This window comes from Rana temporaria, chromosome 5 (assembly GCF_905171775.1).
Source record: "Rana temporaria chromosome 5, aRanTem1.1, whole genome shotgun sequence".
NCBI lineage: Eukaryota > Metazoa > Chordata > Amphibia > Anura > Ranidae > Rana > Rana temporaria.
In genome coordinates this window covers 397,731,651-397,745,650 of record NC_053493.1, presented here as the reverse complement: position 1 = coordinate 397,745,650, position 14,000 = coordinate 397,731,651, and the positions used below count along the sequence as shown (strand labels likewise).

Here is a 14,000-nt window from a genome sequence, read left to right as displayed (position 1 = left end):
CGCCGCAAGAACGTATTGGTTTCGACGTGAATGTAAATTACGTCCAGCCCCATTCACGGACGACTTCAAACAACGTAAAAATTTCAAATTTCGATGCGTGAACGACGGCCATACTTAACATTGACTAGGCCACCTAGGGGACAGCTTTATCTTTACGCCGGCGTACCTCTTACGGAAACGGCGTATCTTTACTGCGACGGGCAAGCGTACGTTCGTGAATCGGCGTATCTAGTCATTTGCATATTCTACGCCAAACTCAACAGAAAGCGCCACCTAGCGGCCAGCCTAAATATGCACCATAAGATACGACGGCGTAGGAGACTTACGCCGCTCGTATCTTAGCCTAATTTAAGCGTATCTGGTTTCCAGAATACGCTTAAATTTACGACGGTGCAGATTCGGACTTACGACGGCGTATCTACTGATACGCCGACGTAAGTCTCTGAGAATCTGGCCCATACACTATATTACCAAAAGTATTGGGACGCCGGCCTTTACACACACACATGAACTTTAATGGCATCCCAGTCTTAGTCTGTAGGGTTCAATATTGAGTCGCCCCGCCCTTTGCAGCTATAACAGCTTCAACTCTTCTGGGAAGGCTGTCCACAAGGTTTAGGAGTGTGTCTATGGGAATGTTTGACCATTCTTCCAGAAGCGCATTTGTGAGGTCAGGTACTGATGTTGGATGAGAAGGCCTGGCTCACAGTCTCCGCTCTAATTCATCCCAAAGGTGTTTTTACGGGTTGAGGTCAGGACTCTGTGCAGACCACTAAAGTTTCTCCACCCCAAACTCGCTCATCCATGTCTTTATGGACCCTTCTTTGTGCACTGGTGAGCAGTCACGTTGAAACAGGAAGGGGCCGTCCCCAAACTGTTCCCACAAAGTTGGGACCATGAAATTGTCCAAAATGTCTTGGTATGCTGACTCCTTAAGAATTCCCTTCACTGCAACTAAGGGGTCAAGCCCAACTCCTGAAAAACAACCCCCCACACCATAATCCTCCCTCCACCAAATGATTTAGATGAACGAGTTTGGGGTGGAGGAACGTGACTGGCCTGCACAGAGTCCTGACCTTAACCCGATAGAACATCTTTGGGATGAATTAGAGCCTGACCTCACAAATGCACTTTTGACTCTTTTTTTTTACTCTTTTATTGGGACCAGTGACATTTATACAGCCATTGGTGCCATAAAAATACACTCATTACTATATGAATGACACTGGCAGGGAGGGGGTTAACACTAGGGGGCGATCAAAGGGGTAAACGTTCCCTAGGGAGGTGTTTCTAACTGTGGGAGGAGGGGACTGACTGGAGGAGGAGAGAGATCGCTGTTCCTGATCACTAGGAACAAACGATCACTCTCTACTCCCCTGACAGAACGGGGATCTGTCTGTTTACATTGACAGATTCCCGTTCTGCCTCTCTGTGAAGAGATCGCAGGTGGCCGGCAGACATCATGGCGCCGGCCACGTGCATGGGCTCCCCTGCCGTGCACATGCGCGCCCGTTATGAGTTCCACCCATATATATATTTTTTTATCAAAAAAATAAATAAAATAATAATAATTAAAAAAAAGTATACTCACCAGAAAGCGCTGTTGCTATGCGGAAGTAGCTCCTCTGCCTCTTCTTCCACCGCGGTCCTCTTCTTCGTCGTCCTGTGTTGCGGTGTCTTGTGGTAAATGAGGCGCACTGCCTTCTGGGAACTGTGTGTAACCCAGGAGGCAGCCGCCCATTCACAAAGCGATGTGCGAGTCACGCATGTGCAGTAGGAAGCGGGCAGTGAAGCCGTAAGGTTTCACTGCCTGTTTCCCTTAATCAGGATAAAGGCGCCAGGACCGAGCGATTGCCGTCGGGGGCCCATCATCGCTGTCTCCTAGGACAGGTAAGTGTCCTTATTAAAAGTCAGCAGCTACACTGGGCTAGATTCAGGTACCTTTCGCGCTTTTTTTACGGAGGCTCAGGGCAACGTTTTTGCCCTGCGCCCCCGCAAATTTTCTGCGCTACCCGCGATTCACGGAGCAGTAGCCCCGTAAATTGCGCGTGCGCTCCAGGAAAATGCCCGGCGTAAGCGCGCGCAATTTAAATGATCCCGTAGGGGACGGGAATCATTTAAATTAGGCGCATTCCCACGCCGAGCGTAGAGCGCATGCTCCGTTGGGAAACTTTCCCGACGTGCATTGCGGTAAATGACGTCGCAAGGACGTCATTTGCTTCAAAGTGAACGTGAATGGCGTCCAGCGCCATTCACGATTCACTTACGCAAACTACGTAAATTTTAAATTTCGCGACGCGGGAACGACGGGTATACGTAACATTGGCTGCCCCTGCTATTAGCAGGGGCAGCCTTACGCGAAAACCGCCGTACGCAAACGGCGTAAACTGCGTACGCAGGGCTCGCGTAACGTTGTGAATCGGCGTTAGTATGCAATTTGCATACTATACGTAGAGCACAACGGGAACGCCACCTAGCGGCCATCGCAAGAATGAAGCCTAAGATATGCGGGCATAAGAGCCTTATGCCACGCATATCTTAGGCTGCAGTCTGCGTAACGAGGTTCCTGAATCAGGAGCATTCGTTACGCCGGCGCAAGTAAGCAATTGCGCTGCGTAACTATGGTTACACAGGCGCTATTGCTCTCTGAATCCGGGCCACTGTTAGTAGCTGCTGACTTAAAAAAAAAAATTGCGGGTGGAATCCCGCTTTAAAGGGAACGACGTACAGCTACGGCGGTTTGTGGGAACAAGCTGACGGTGGCTTGTTAGCAAGTGGTTAATCAGCTGCTGCACCTGCAGTGCTCTAATGAGGAAATCGGCAGGATCGGCATCCCTTTAGACATGATTTCCCTATGGGAGTATCTTACCAAAAATACAATTTTTGCTACAGGGGATGCCCAAAATCTGACTTGTATCTTAGAGCAGACTTCTGGTCAAATCAGTGAGCCAATCACACAAGCAGGAAATTATATTTCTGGGCGGGGCGTTCTGTATACAGAACACCTCCAGGTAGTCATATTGGGGTAGATTCAGGAAAGAATTACGCCGGCGTATCCATAGATACGCAGCGTAATTCCAAAGCTGCGCCGGCGTATCTACTTTCTGTATTCAGAAAGCTAGATACGCCGACATTAGCCTAAGATACGACTGGCATAAGTCTCTTACGCCGTCGTATCTTAGGGTGCATATTTACGCTGGCCGCTAGGTGGCGCTTCCGTAGTTGTCAGCGTAGAGTATGCAAATTACATACTTACGCCGATTCACAAACGTACGTGCGCCCGGCGGTAGTTTTTTACGTCGTTTGCGTAAGTCGTTTTCGCCGTAACATTGCTCTTGCTATTAGGAGGCGCAGCCAATGTTAAGTATGGACGTCGTTCCCGCGTCGCGATTTGAAAATTTTACGTCGTTTGCGTAAGTCGTCCGTGAATGACGCTGGACGCCATTTACGTTCATGTCGAAACCAATGACGTCCTTGCGACGTCATTTACCGCAATGCACGTCGGGAAATTTTAGGGACGGCGCATGCGCAGTACGTTCGGCGCGGGAACGCGCCTAATTTAAATGATCCACGCCCCCCTACCGGATCATTTGAATTACGCGCGCTTACGCCGGCCCCTTTTACGCTACGCTGCCGCAACTCACGGAGCAAGTGCTGCGTGAATACAGCGCTTGCTTCTGTAATTTACGGCGGCGTAGCGTAAAGATGATACGCTGCGCCGCCGTATCAGTGCGCGCCTTTACCTGAATCTACCCCATTGCATTTTAGAGAAAATGAAAGCGGGTGCAGATTGAAAAAAGGTTATTTTTAATAACATCCAATTACAATATGACTTGTGTCACAATTATATACGCAATTTTTTTTTGCTGTTTGCTGTTTTTTTCCCTCACAAAGGTGGAGTTACCCTTTCATTTTATGGCTTTTTTGATGAAAAAAAAAAAAAGAAGAAAGATCTGTGGTAGAAAGCCAATAGCTGTCGCCACCCTTGGGGGGTCTTTATATGATCGATAGCCGGTGACGTTGTGTGTGCGTGTAGAGGACATAACAAGCTCCTGGCTTCTTTTTCGGCTTCATCTATATTTGTACGGCTTCCTAATTCACTAAACACTATAATGGATTCCCGGGGGGAGCGGATAGCGGCTCCCACGCACAGCTGCAGTACTCTGTCTAACCCGACACAATTAACTTGCCTGCGCAGACAAAAACATTGCGTAATAAAAAAATAAACTAAGTGGCACGCAGGAACGGCCAGCTATGTGCGTCGTACGCTCAAATGACTGGTTTCTGACGCTATTGGTGCCCCAGGCTAGGCACCGACCACCGCCGCTTCCCAATTTTAATAACGCGCCATCATAGACACGCTGGGATGGGAAAAATTGAAAAGCTTTTATGTCACCAAAAAAAATGTTTTTTTAACAGAAAAATGTCACCAAAATGTAAGCGAATATCAGGACGTTTCTGCTAAATGTCATTACTTTGGGCGCAATTTAGATGCAATGGGCTTTAACCCCTTGTCTACCAAAGTATAATAGCTGGATTCAGATAGCTTTACGCCGGCGTATCAGTAGATACGCCGACGTAACTCTGAATCTACGCCGTCCTAAATTTAAGCGTATTCTGGAAACCAGATACGCTTAAATTAGGCTAAGATATGAGCGGCGTAGGAGACTCCTACGCCGTCGTATCTTAGGGTGCAATATTTAGGCTGGCCGCTAGGTGGCACTTCCGTTGAGTTCGGGGTACAATATGCAAATGACTAGATACGCCGATTCAAAAAATGCCCGGTGCATTTTTTTTACGTCGTTTACGTACGGCGTAAAGTTAGTCGAACAAATAGCTGGCCTAGTCAATGTTAAGTATGGCCGTCGTTCCCGCGTCAAAATTTGAAATTTTTACGTCGTTTGCGTAAGTCGTCCGTGAATGGGCCTGGACGTAATTTACGTTCACGTCGAAACCAATACGTCCTTGCGGCGTACTTTGGAGCAATGCACACTGGGATATGTACACGGACGGCGCATGCGCCGTTCGTAAAAAACGTCAATCACATCGGGTCACCAATCATTTACATAAAACACGCCCCCTCATCCTCATTTGAATTAGGCGCGCTTACGCCAGCCCCATTTACGCTACGCCGCCGTAACTTAGGAGGCGAGTACTTTGTGAATACAGCACTTGCCTCTTTGACTTACGGCGGCGTAGCGTAAATACGCTACGCTACGCCGCCTAAAAGATGAACCTGAATCTAGCTATAAAAGCTTTGGTCTCTGAAAAGAGATCCGTGCTGGGTGCCTGAGCTACCAATCGGCAGAGCTACCAATCAGCAGAGTTGTGACATTGGAAGGTGAGGAGTCAATTACATAGTTACATAGTAGGTGAGGTTGAAAAAAGACAAATCCAACCTATATTAGTATTACATTGTATATCCCTGTATGTTGTGGTCGTTCACGTGCTTATCTAATAGTTTTTGGAAACTATCGATGCTTCCCGCTGAGACCACCAACTGTGGAAGGGAATTCCACATCATTGCCGCTCTTACAGTAAAGAACCCTCTACGTAGTTTAAGGTTAAACCTCTTTAGCTCTTCGTCGGCTCTCGACGTGGCCGACTCCTGTGCGCGTGCCCGGCGGGCGCGATCGCCGGCGGGCACACGCGATCGCTCGTTACAGAGCAAGGACCGGGAGTTGTGTGTGTAAACACACAGCTCCCGGTCCTGTCAGGGAGAGAAATGCTGATCTTCTGTTCATACAATATATGAACAGCGATCAGTCATTTCCCCATGTCAGTCCAGCCCCCCTACAGTTAGAACACACCCAGGGAACATACTTAACCCCTTCCCCACCCCCTAGTGTTAACCCCTTCACTGCCAGTGGCATTTTTATAGTAATCCAATGCATTTTTATAGCACTGATCGCTATAAAAATGCCAATGGTCCCAAAAATGTGTCAAAAGTGTCCGAAGTGTCCGCCATAATGTCGCAGTACCGAAAAAAAAACGCTGATCGCCGCCATTACTAGTAAAAAAAAAATATTAATAAAAATGCCATAAAAATACCCCCTATTTTGTAAATGCTATAACTTTTGCGTAAACCAATCAATAAACGCTTATTGCGATTTTTTTAAACAAAAAATATGTAGAAGAATACTGAGGGAAAAAAACGTTTTTTTATATATTTTTGGGGGATATTTATTATAGCAAAAAGTAAAAAATATTCATTTTTTTCAAAATTGTTGCTCTATTTTTGTTTATAGCGCAAAAACGAAAAACTGCAGAGGTGATCAAATACCACCAACATAAATCTCTATTTGTGGGGAAAAAAGGACACCAATTTTGTTTGGGAGCCACGTCGCACGACCGCGCAATTGTCAGTTAAAGCGACGCAGTGCCGAATCGCAAAAAGTGCTCTGGTCTTTGACCAGCAATATGGTCCGGGGGTTAAGTGGTTAATGAATGGCCACGTATCTTGTTAAACTCCCTTCCGTGAAAAGGTTTCTTCCATATTGTGGGGTCACCAGTATGATATTTTTAAATTGAAATCATATCCCCTCTCAACCGTCTCTTCCTTAGAGGGAATAAGTTCAGTGCTCGTAACCTTTCTTCATAACTAATATCCTCCAGACCCTTTATTAGTTTTGTAGTCCTTCTTTGTACTCGCTCCATTTCCAGCACATCCTTCCTGAGGACTGGTGCCCAGAACTGGACAGCATATTTCAGGTGCGGCTGGACCAGAGTCTTGTAGAGCGGGAGAATTATCCCTTTATCCCTGGAGTTGATCCCCTTTTTAATGAATGTCAATTTTCTGTTTAGCAGCAGCTTAGCATTGCATGCCATTGCTGAGCCTGTCATCTACTAGGACCCCCAGGTCCTTTTCCATCCTAGATTCCCCCAGAGGCCCTCCCCCTAGCGTATAGATTGCATTCATATTTTTGCCACCCAAATGCATTATTTTACATTTTTCTACATTAAATCTCATTTGCCATGTAGTTGCCCACCCCGATTAATTTGTTCAGATCTTCTTGCAAGGTTTCCACATCCTGCGGAGAAATTATTACCATGCTTAGCTTAGTATCGTCTGCAAATACAGAGATTGAACTGTTTACCCCATCCTCCAGGTCGTTTATGAACGAATTAAACAGGATTGGTCCCTGCACAGAACCCTGGGGGACCCCATTTTACACCCGGACCACTCTGAGTACTCCCCATTTATCACTACCCTCTGAATTCGCTCTTGTAGTCAGTTTTTAATCCATGTACTCACCCTATGGTCCATGCCAACGGACCTTACTTTGTACAATAAACGTTTATGGGGAGCTGTATCAAATGCTTTTGCAAAATCCAGATACACCACGTCTACAGCGTTTCTTTATCTAGTTGACAGCTCACCTCCTCATAGAAGGTTAATAGATGGGTTTGGCAAGAACGATTCTTCATGAATCCATGCTGATTACTGCTAATGATACTGTTCTCATTACTAAAATCTTGTATATAGTCCCTTATTATGCCCTCCAAGAACTTACATACTATTGATGTTAGGCTAACTGGCCTGTAATTCCCAGGGATGTATTTTTGACCCTTTTTAAAATATTGGTGCTACATTGGCTTTTCTCCAATCAGCTGGTACCATTCCAGTCAGAATGTCAGTAAAAATTAGCTTGCCGCGTACACACGACCATTAGTCAGGTCATGGAAAAAAGCGACGTTTTTCTCGACGTGATTCCTCTCAAGCCTGCCTTGCATACACACGATTGTGAAAAAAAATGCTCGAGCAAAGCGCGGTGACTTACAACAAGTACGACAACACGTACAACGGCACTATAAAGGGGAAGTTCCATTCGAATGGCGCCACCCTTTGAGCTGCTTTTGCTGATTTCGTGTTACCGCGTGTTAGTAAAAGTTTGATGAGAGGCGATTCGCGCTTTTCAGTCTTCGTGTTTTTCAGTCCGTTACAGTGTGACAAATGTGCTATCTCCATTACGTACGCTAGTTTTACCAGAAGGAGCGCTCCTGTCTCATAACTTGCTTCAGAGCATGCACTTTTTTTCCCCCTCGTTAAAGCGTACATACAGAAAAAGAACGACGTGAAAAACGACGAGAAAAAATAGATCAGGTTCTAAATTTTTAAAGCCCATTTTTCTCATCGAGAAAAATGCTCTGGAGCCTGCACATGACCATTTTTCACGACCAATTTAAAAAAAATGGCATTTTTCTCGTCATGAAAAGCTGTCGTGTGTACGAGGCTTCTTGCTTTTGCCCAGAGATTTTTGTGATCGATTATTGGGCCTCTGGTTCTACAACTGATAGGAAGAGTTGCCCTTCTGTTGTAGCAAATGCTGATTGCCCACGTATAGGTGGATTTATCTGGATTCGAGTTTAGAAAATCCAATTTGAAATACAGTGAACCATAACTCTGTGGCAAATCCTGTTCTTAAAGACAAAGTAAACCCTGGAGGGTTTTACTTGCTCATTTTTCCCCTGAAAGTAAAAGCATAATGGGCTAGTATGCATTGCATACTAGCCCATTGTATTGCACTTACCTGAAAACGAAGCCTGCAATGTCCCCGCTGTCCCCGCTGGTGGCCACATCCATCTTCACCCCTCTTCCTTCCGGGGCTGTGGACTCCAGCTCTGTGGCTGGCCGCGGGCATGCGGGAGCCGCCAGTCACGGCACAGGCCCTTTGGAAATGGCACGTTCGTGCCCTTTCTTCAGTGGGCATGCGCCAATGACATTGGCGCAAGCGTATATGGTATATATCTCCTAAACCGTGCAGGTTTAGAAGATATTTCCAGTACCTACAGGCAAGCCTTATTATAAAAGTGGTGTAACAGAGTTTACAACCACTTTAACTACCGTATTTATTGGGGTATAGCGCGCTCCCGCGTATAGCGCGCACCCCTAAAGTTTCCCCGAAATTCCTGTGGAAAAAAGATTTTTTGTACTTATAGTTTTGGTGTCTTGCGCGGTGTCCATCGGCGGCCTCGTCGGGTCCGGCGTCCATCTGCGGCTTCGGGTGTCCTCTTCGTTGGGTCCGGCGTCCTTCTGCGGCGTCCTCCCCGCTCGTTTCCCGCGCCGAGTTTGAATACTGCGCCGGCATATACCGAGCGCAGTACACTCGTGTATCGTCGGGCAGGCTCGGCTACTCTCGCGCTGACGTCCTGTACGTCCAGGACGTCAGCGCGGGAGGAGCCGAGCCTAGCCGAATGTACCCGAGTGTACTGCACTCGGTATATGTCGGCGGCTCAATTCAAACTGAGCGCGGGAAGCGGCTATCGGCGTATATCGCGCACCCACGATTTTGCCCTTATTTTCAGGGCAAAAAAGTGCGCGGTATACACCGATAAATACAGTAGTTGCTGCCCACCCACCATCAAATGACAGCAGGGCGGTGCAGCACTCGTTCTGGGACAACGTCCAGAACGGCAGCTAAGTGTTGCTAGGACATGGCGCGACCCTGATCTCTGTAAAGAGCCATGTCTCCCATCACCAGTGGCATTACAGTGATCAGTGATAATACACTGTCACTGTACTAATAACACTGGCTCGGAAGGGGTTAACATCTAGGGGTAATCAATGGGTTAAATGTGTGCCTAACAATGTGTAATGTGTGCTGCTTTTTACTAAAGATCTTTTTGTTTCTTATCCTGCTGTGTACAATCACAAATGGTGTCGGCGGGTGGGCATGTGCACATCCTAAACCCGGAAACAGGCAGAGACATAGCAACACGTTGCTTTGCCTGTGTGGGCCACCCGTCTGTAGTACATTGCGGGTGGGCGGCCTGGAAGTGGTTAAAGCATCGCCTACGGAAAATATAGGGGGCGGAGGTTTGTCACCATTATACAGGTGCATGCAATTTTAACCTATTCATGCCAGCCAAACGCATATATGCGGCCTCTCTGTGTGTGCGCCTTCATGCTGAGCGGCCCAATATACGGCCATGTGTAAACCACTTACCATGCTGAGAACGCACGCCCAGCACGGGGTTACCGGAAAGCTCCCGATACATACTAGTGATCCGGAGCTTTACGATCGTGTGACTGTTGTGACATGACCCGGGCCGAACGCCCGCCTCGGCCTCCTTGCTTTTAGAACCCTTAAAGGGCCCGGAAGCGCTCGACGAAAAGGGGTTAAGGTTTGACATGTTGGGAATATATTTGCTTGACACAAGCTCACCTTTTATATATTGGCAACAAAATTGGTAATTTATTGTGTTTATGTGCCATAAAATAATTCTTAGTGTATTTTTTACTGAAATTTTGCCCTCGATAAACCGTTGCGATAATACTGTGATTTAAAAAATTGGAACTGCTACTATTTTATTCTCTAGCGTGTCTGCTTTCAGAAAATATATCATGTGTTGGGGTTTTATTTAATCTTTAGGCCTAAAATGACTTTGTAAACAAAATACTCTGGCAGTGAAAGGGTTAATGGAGGGTGTATAGTTCTTTTTTTTAATAAGGAAAACTATGTTCATGATTTGTACATAATACATCTCTCAGTACATTGAGCATCACTGAGGGTCACAATCATGAGATTTCACTTCATCTCTCCAAGAAGCCAACCAATACGTTGCTTGACAACCGCAACATGCCGGCCGGAAGTGACTTCCCCGCCATGTTGGTCCTCCCTTCTTTGCCCTGAGGGTGTCAAAGCGAAAGGAGAAGGCGGGGCTGGGCTAAGGGACACGCCTCTCCGTGCTCGCTGCCGCTGCTGGTGCTGCAGTGTGTGTGTCAGAGCCGGGAGAGTGAATGAGGAGGAAGCTGTGAATGTAGGCCCGAGGAGGAGGAGGAGCGCCGCCCGTCAGGTGAGAGATACACCCGGCCGGGTCACTGGGCTCCGGGCCTAGAATATTCCGCGATACACCGAGAGCTGCTCCCCTCCCCCATACATTGCTTACCAGTGCCCCTCCAACCCCAAATATATCCAGTCACATCAGTGTGTTTCCCCCCCCCCCCTCCCCATACATATTCAGTCATATCAGTGCCCCCCCCATACATATCCTGTCATACGTCCCCCCACCCCCCATACATATCCTGTCATATCAGTGTCCCCCCCATACATATCCAGTCATATCAGTGTCCCCCCCATACATATGCAGTCATATCAGTGCCCCCCCCCCATACATATCCAGTCATATCAGTGCCCCCCCCCCATACATACCCAGTCATATCAGTGCCCCCCCCCATACATATCCAGTCATATCAGTGCCCCCCCATACATATCCAGTCATATCAGTGCCCCCCCCCATACATATCCAGTCATATCAGTGCCCCCCCCCATACATACCCAGTCATATCAGTGCCCCCCCCATACATATCCTGTCATATCAGTGCCCCCCCCATACATATCCTGTCATATCAGTGCCCCCCCCATACATATCCTGTCATATGTCCCCCCCCCATACATACCCAGTCATATCAGTGCCCCCCCCATACATATCCTTTCATATGCCCCCCCCCATACATATCCAGTCATACGCCCCCCCCCCCATACATATCCTGTCATATCAGTGTGCCCCCCCATACATATCCTGTCATATCAGTGCCCCCCCCCATACATATCCTGTCATATCAGTGCCCCCCCCCATACATATCCAGTCATATCAGTGCCCCCCCCTACATATCCAGTCATATCAGTGCCCCCCCCCCCCATACATATCCAGTCATACCAGTGCCCCTCCAACCCAAAATATATCCAGTCATATCAGTGCCCCCCCCATACATATCCAGTCATATCAGTGCCCCCCCCCCCATACATATCCAGTCATATCAGTGCCCCCCCCCCCCCCCTACATATCCAGTCATATCAGTGCCCCCCCCCATACATATCCAGTCATATCAGTGCCCCCCCCCATACATATCCAGTCATATCAGTGCCCCCCCCCCCATACATATCCTGTCATATCAGCCCCCCCCCCCCTACATATCCAGCCATATCAGTGCCCCTCCAACCCAAAATATATCCAGTCATATCAGTGCCCCCCCCCATACATATCCTGTCATACGTCCCCCCCCCCCATACATATCAGTGTCCCCCCCCCCCCCATACATATTCAGTCTTATCGGTGCCCCCCCCCATACATATCCTTTCATACGTCCCCCCCCCTCCCATATATATCCAGTCATATCAGTGTCCCCCCCCCATACATATCCAGTCATATCAGTGTGTCCCCCCCATACATATCCAGTCATATCAGTGTGCCCCCCCTCCCCCCATACATATCCTGTCATATGCCCCCCCATACATATCCTGTCATATCAGTGTGTGCCCCCCCATACATGTCCTGCCATATCAGTGTGTGCCCCCCCATACATGTCCTGCCATATCAGTGTGTGCCCCCCCATACATGTCCTGCCATATCAGTGTGTGCCCCCCCATACATATCCTGTCATATCAGTGTGTGCCCCCCCATACATGTCCTGCCATATCAGTGTGTGCCCCCCCATACACATCCTGTCATATCAGTGTCCCCCCCCCCCCCCATACATATCCAGTCATATGTGTTTGTCCCCCATATACTGTCATATCAGTGCCCCCCTCAATATATTTCCTGTCATATCAGTGTGCCCCCCCCCCCCCATACATATCCTGTCATATCAGTGCCCCCCCATACATATACTGTCATATCAGTCCCTCCCCCATATACTTTTCTTTATTTTATTTTTTTGCAGTTTCATTTCTGACATTCAATCTCCGTTCAGTCACTTCATGTCTCAGCAATGCCGGTCCTCTGAGCTCACACTCCTTACACTCACCTGTGCGCCACTGCAGTGTATTCTGGGTAGAATCATGTCTGTAACAAGCAGGCAGGGCTCATCTTTAGGATTCCAAAACAGGTGATTGGTTGCCGGGGCCCGTAGACTGGTTGCCAGGGAGAGTGGATGGGTTGCTATGAGCAGAAGATCAGTTGATCTGTACAATAGATTTGTATGACCAGGTGGTGGGTTGCCATGGGCAGGAGATGGGTTGCCATGGGCAGGAGATGGGTTGCCATGGGCAGGAGATGGGTTGCCATGGGCAGGAGATGGGTTGCCGTGGACAATGGTTTTGGATTTGCTCCTGGCAGCTGCCATGTGTTTTGCAGGGATATGGAGAAGAGCTGTGTGTGTGTGTACAGCTCACCACGTCACACTGGGGGCGCCCTGTCCGGGTGACATTTGTCACCTTTGTTGTCTAGTAATGGTGACATTATGTGTACTCTTCAGTCGGGAATATCTCTGTGATCTCATAAAATGTCACCACATCATAAAAAACTATCAATAAATGGTGTATTATTACATGCTGTTCATAATCACTCTGTCACTATGAGATTAATTTTCTGTATTCTGAAAAAAACAAAAAGGTTGATCCTGCTGCTCTCTATTTCCCCCTTCTGTCCCCAATTCTGCTTGACAGCTATAATGGCAACTGTGCACATGCTCAGTTTTCTGTGAGTTTATGCTGAGCATTTCCTCCCTATCACATCTGAGCAGCCCATGTGACTATAGAGTTACCCATGTGGGCGTATACACAGTGGTAAATGACAGCCCACTTCCTCACAGTGAGGGTGGGGTATTCCATGTACCTCACTCTTATTCTAAGACTCTGGAGGGGCGTGACACAGTCTGTGACTGGCAGAAATACACACACATCATGTTATTGCCACAAAATACAGATTTGATTTCAAATATATATTTGTATGACAATTTTTAAAACAGTTTATTGATATTATTTTTTTTTTTTTACTATGTATTTTAACAATTTTAACCGAAAGACGGCTACAGCGCTGACCTAATTTGGACGTCCTCCTCTGCTCGAGCAGCCTGCGCACCCCTGTAGGGCACGCGCGGTGCGCTCTGTGATCAGCGAGTCTCTGAGACTCGGCTGATCACAGATCAGAGTAAGGGGTTGATCCCGATCCCTTGCCACGTGATCAGTTGTCAGCCACTGACAGCTGATCATGTGATGTAAACAGAGCCGGTCATCGGCTAATAGCGCGAGGAGAAAAAAAAAAGCCGATCACCGGCG

The 14,000-nt window shown here is 47.7% G+C and overlaps 1 protein-coding gene across 7 annotated transcripts in view; it reads left to right on the top strand.

The window, feature by feature from the left end:
* CYRIB (CYFIP related Rac1 interactor B) overlaps positions 1-14,000 on the top strand; it is a 211,357-nt gene that overhangs the window by 55,642 nt on the left and 141,715 nt on the right. For 2 of the 7 annotated variants that reach the window (XM_040354965.1, XM_040354972.1), the window contains exon 1: positions 10,663-10,797. The exons of 2 other annotated variants lie outside the window; for them this stretch is intronic. The gene's annotated coding sequence lies outside the window, so the exon portion shown is untranslated. Of the gene's footprint in view, positions 1-10,660; positions 10,798-14,000 lie in introns of those variants that run through there. 3 more of the 7 variants (XM_040354969.1, XM_040354968.1, XM_040354971.1) reach the window with 3 other exon arrangements.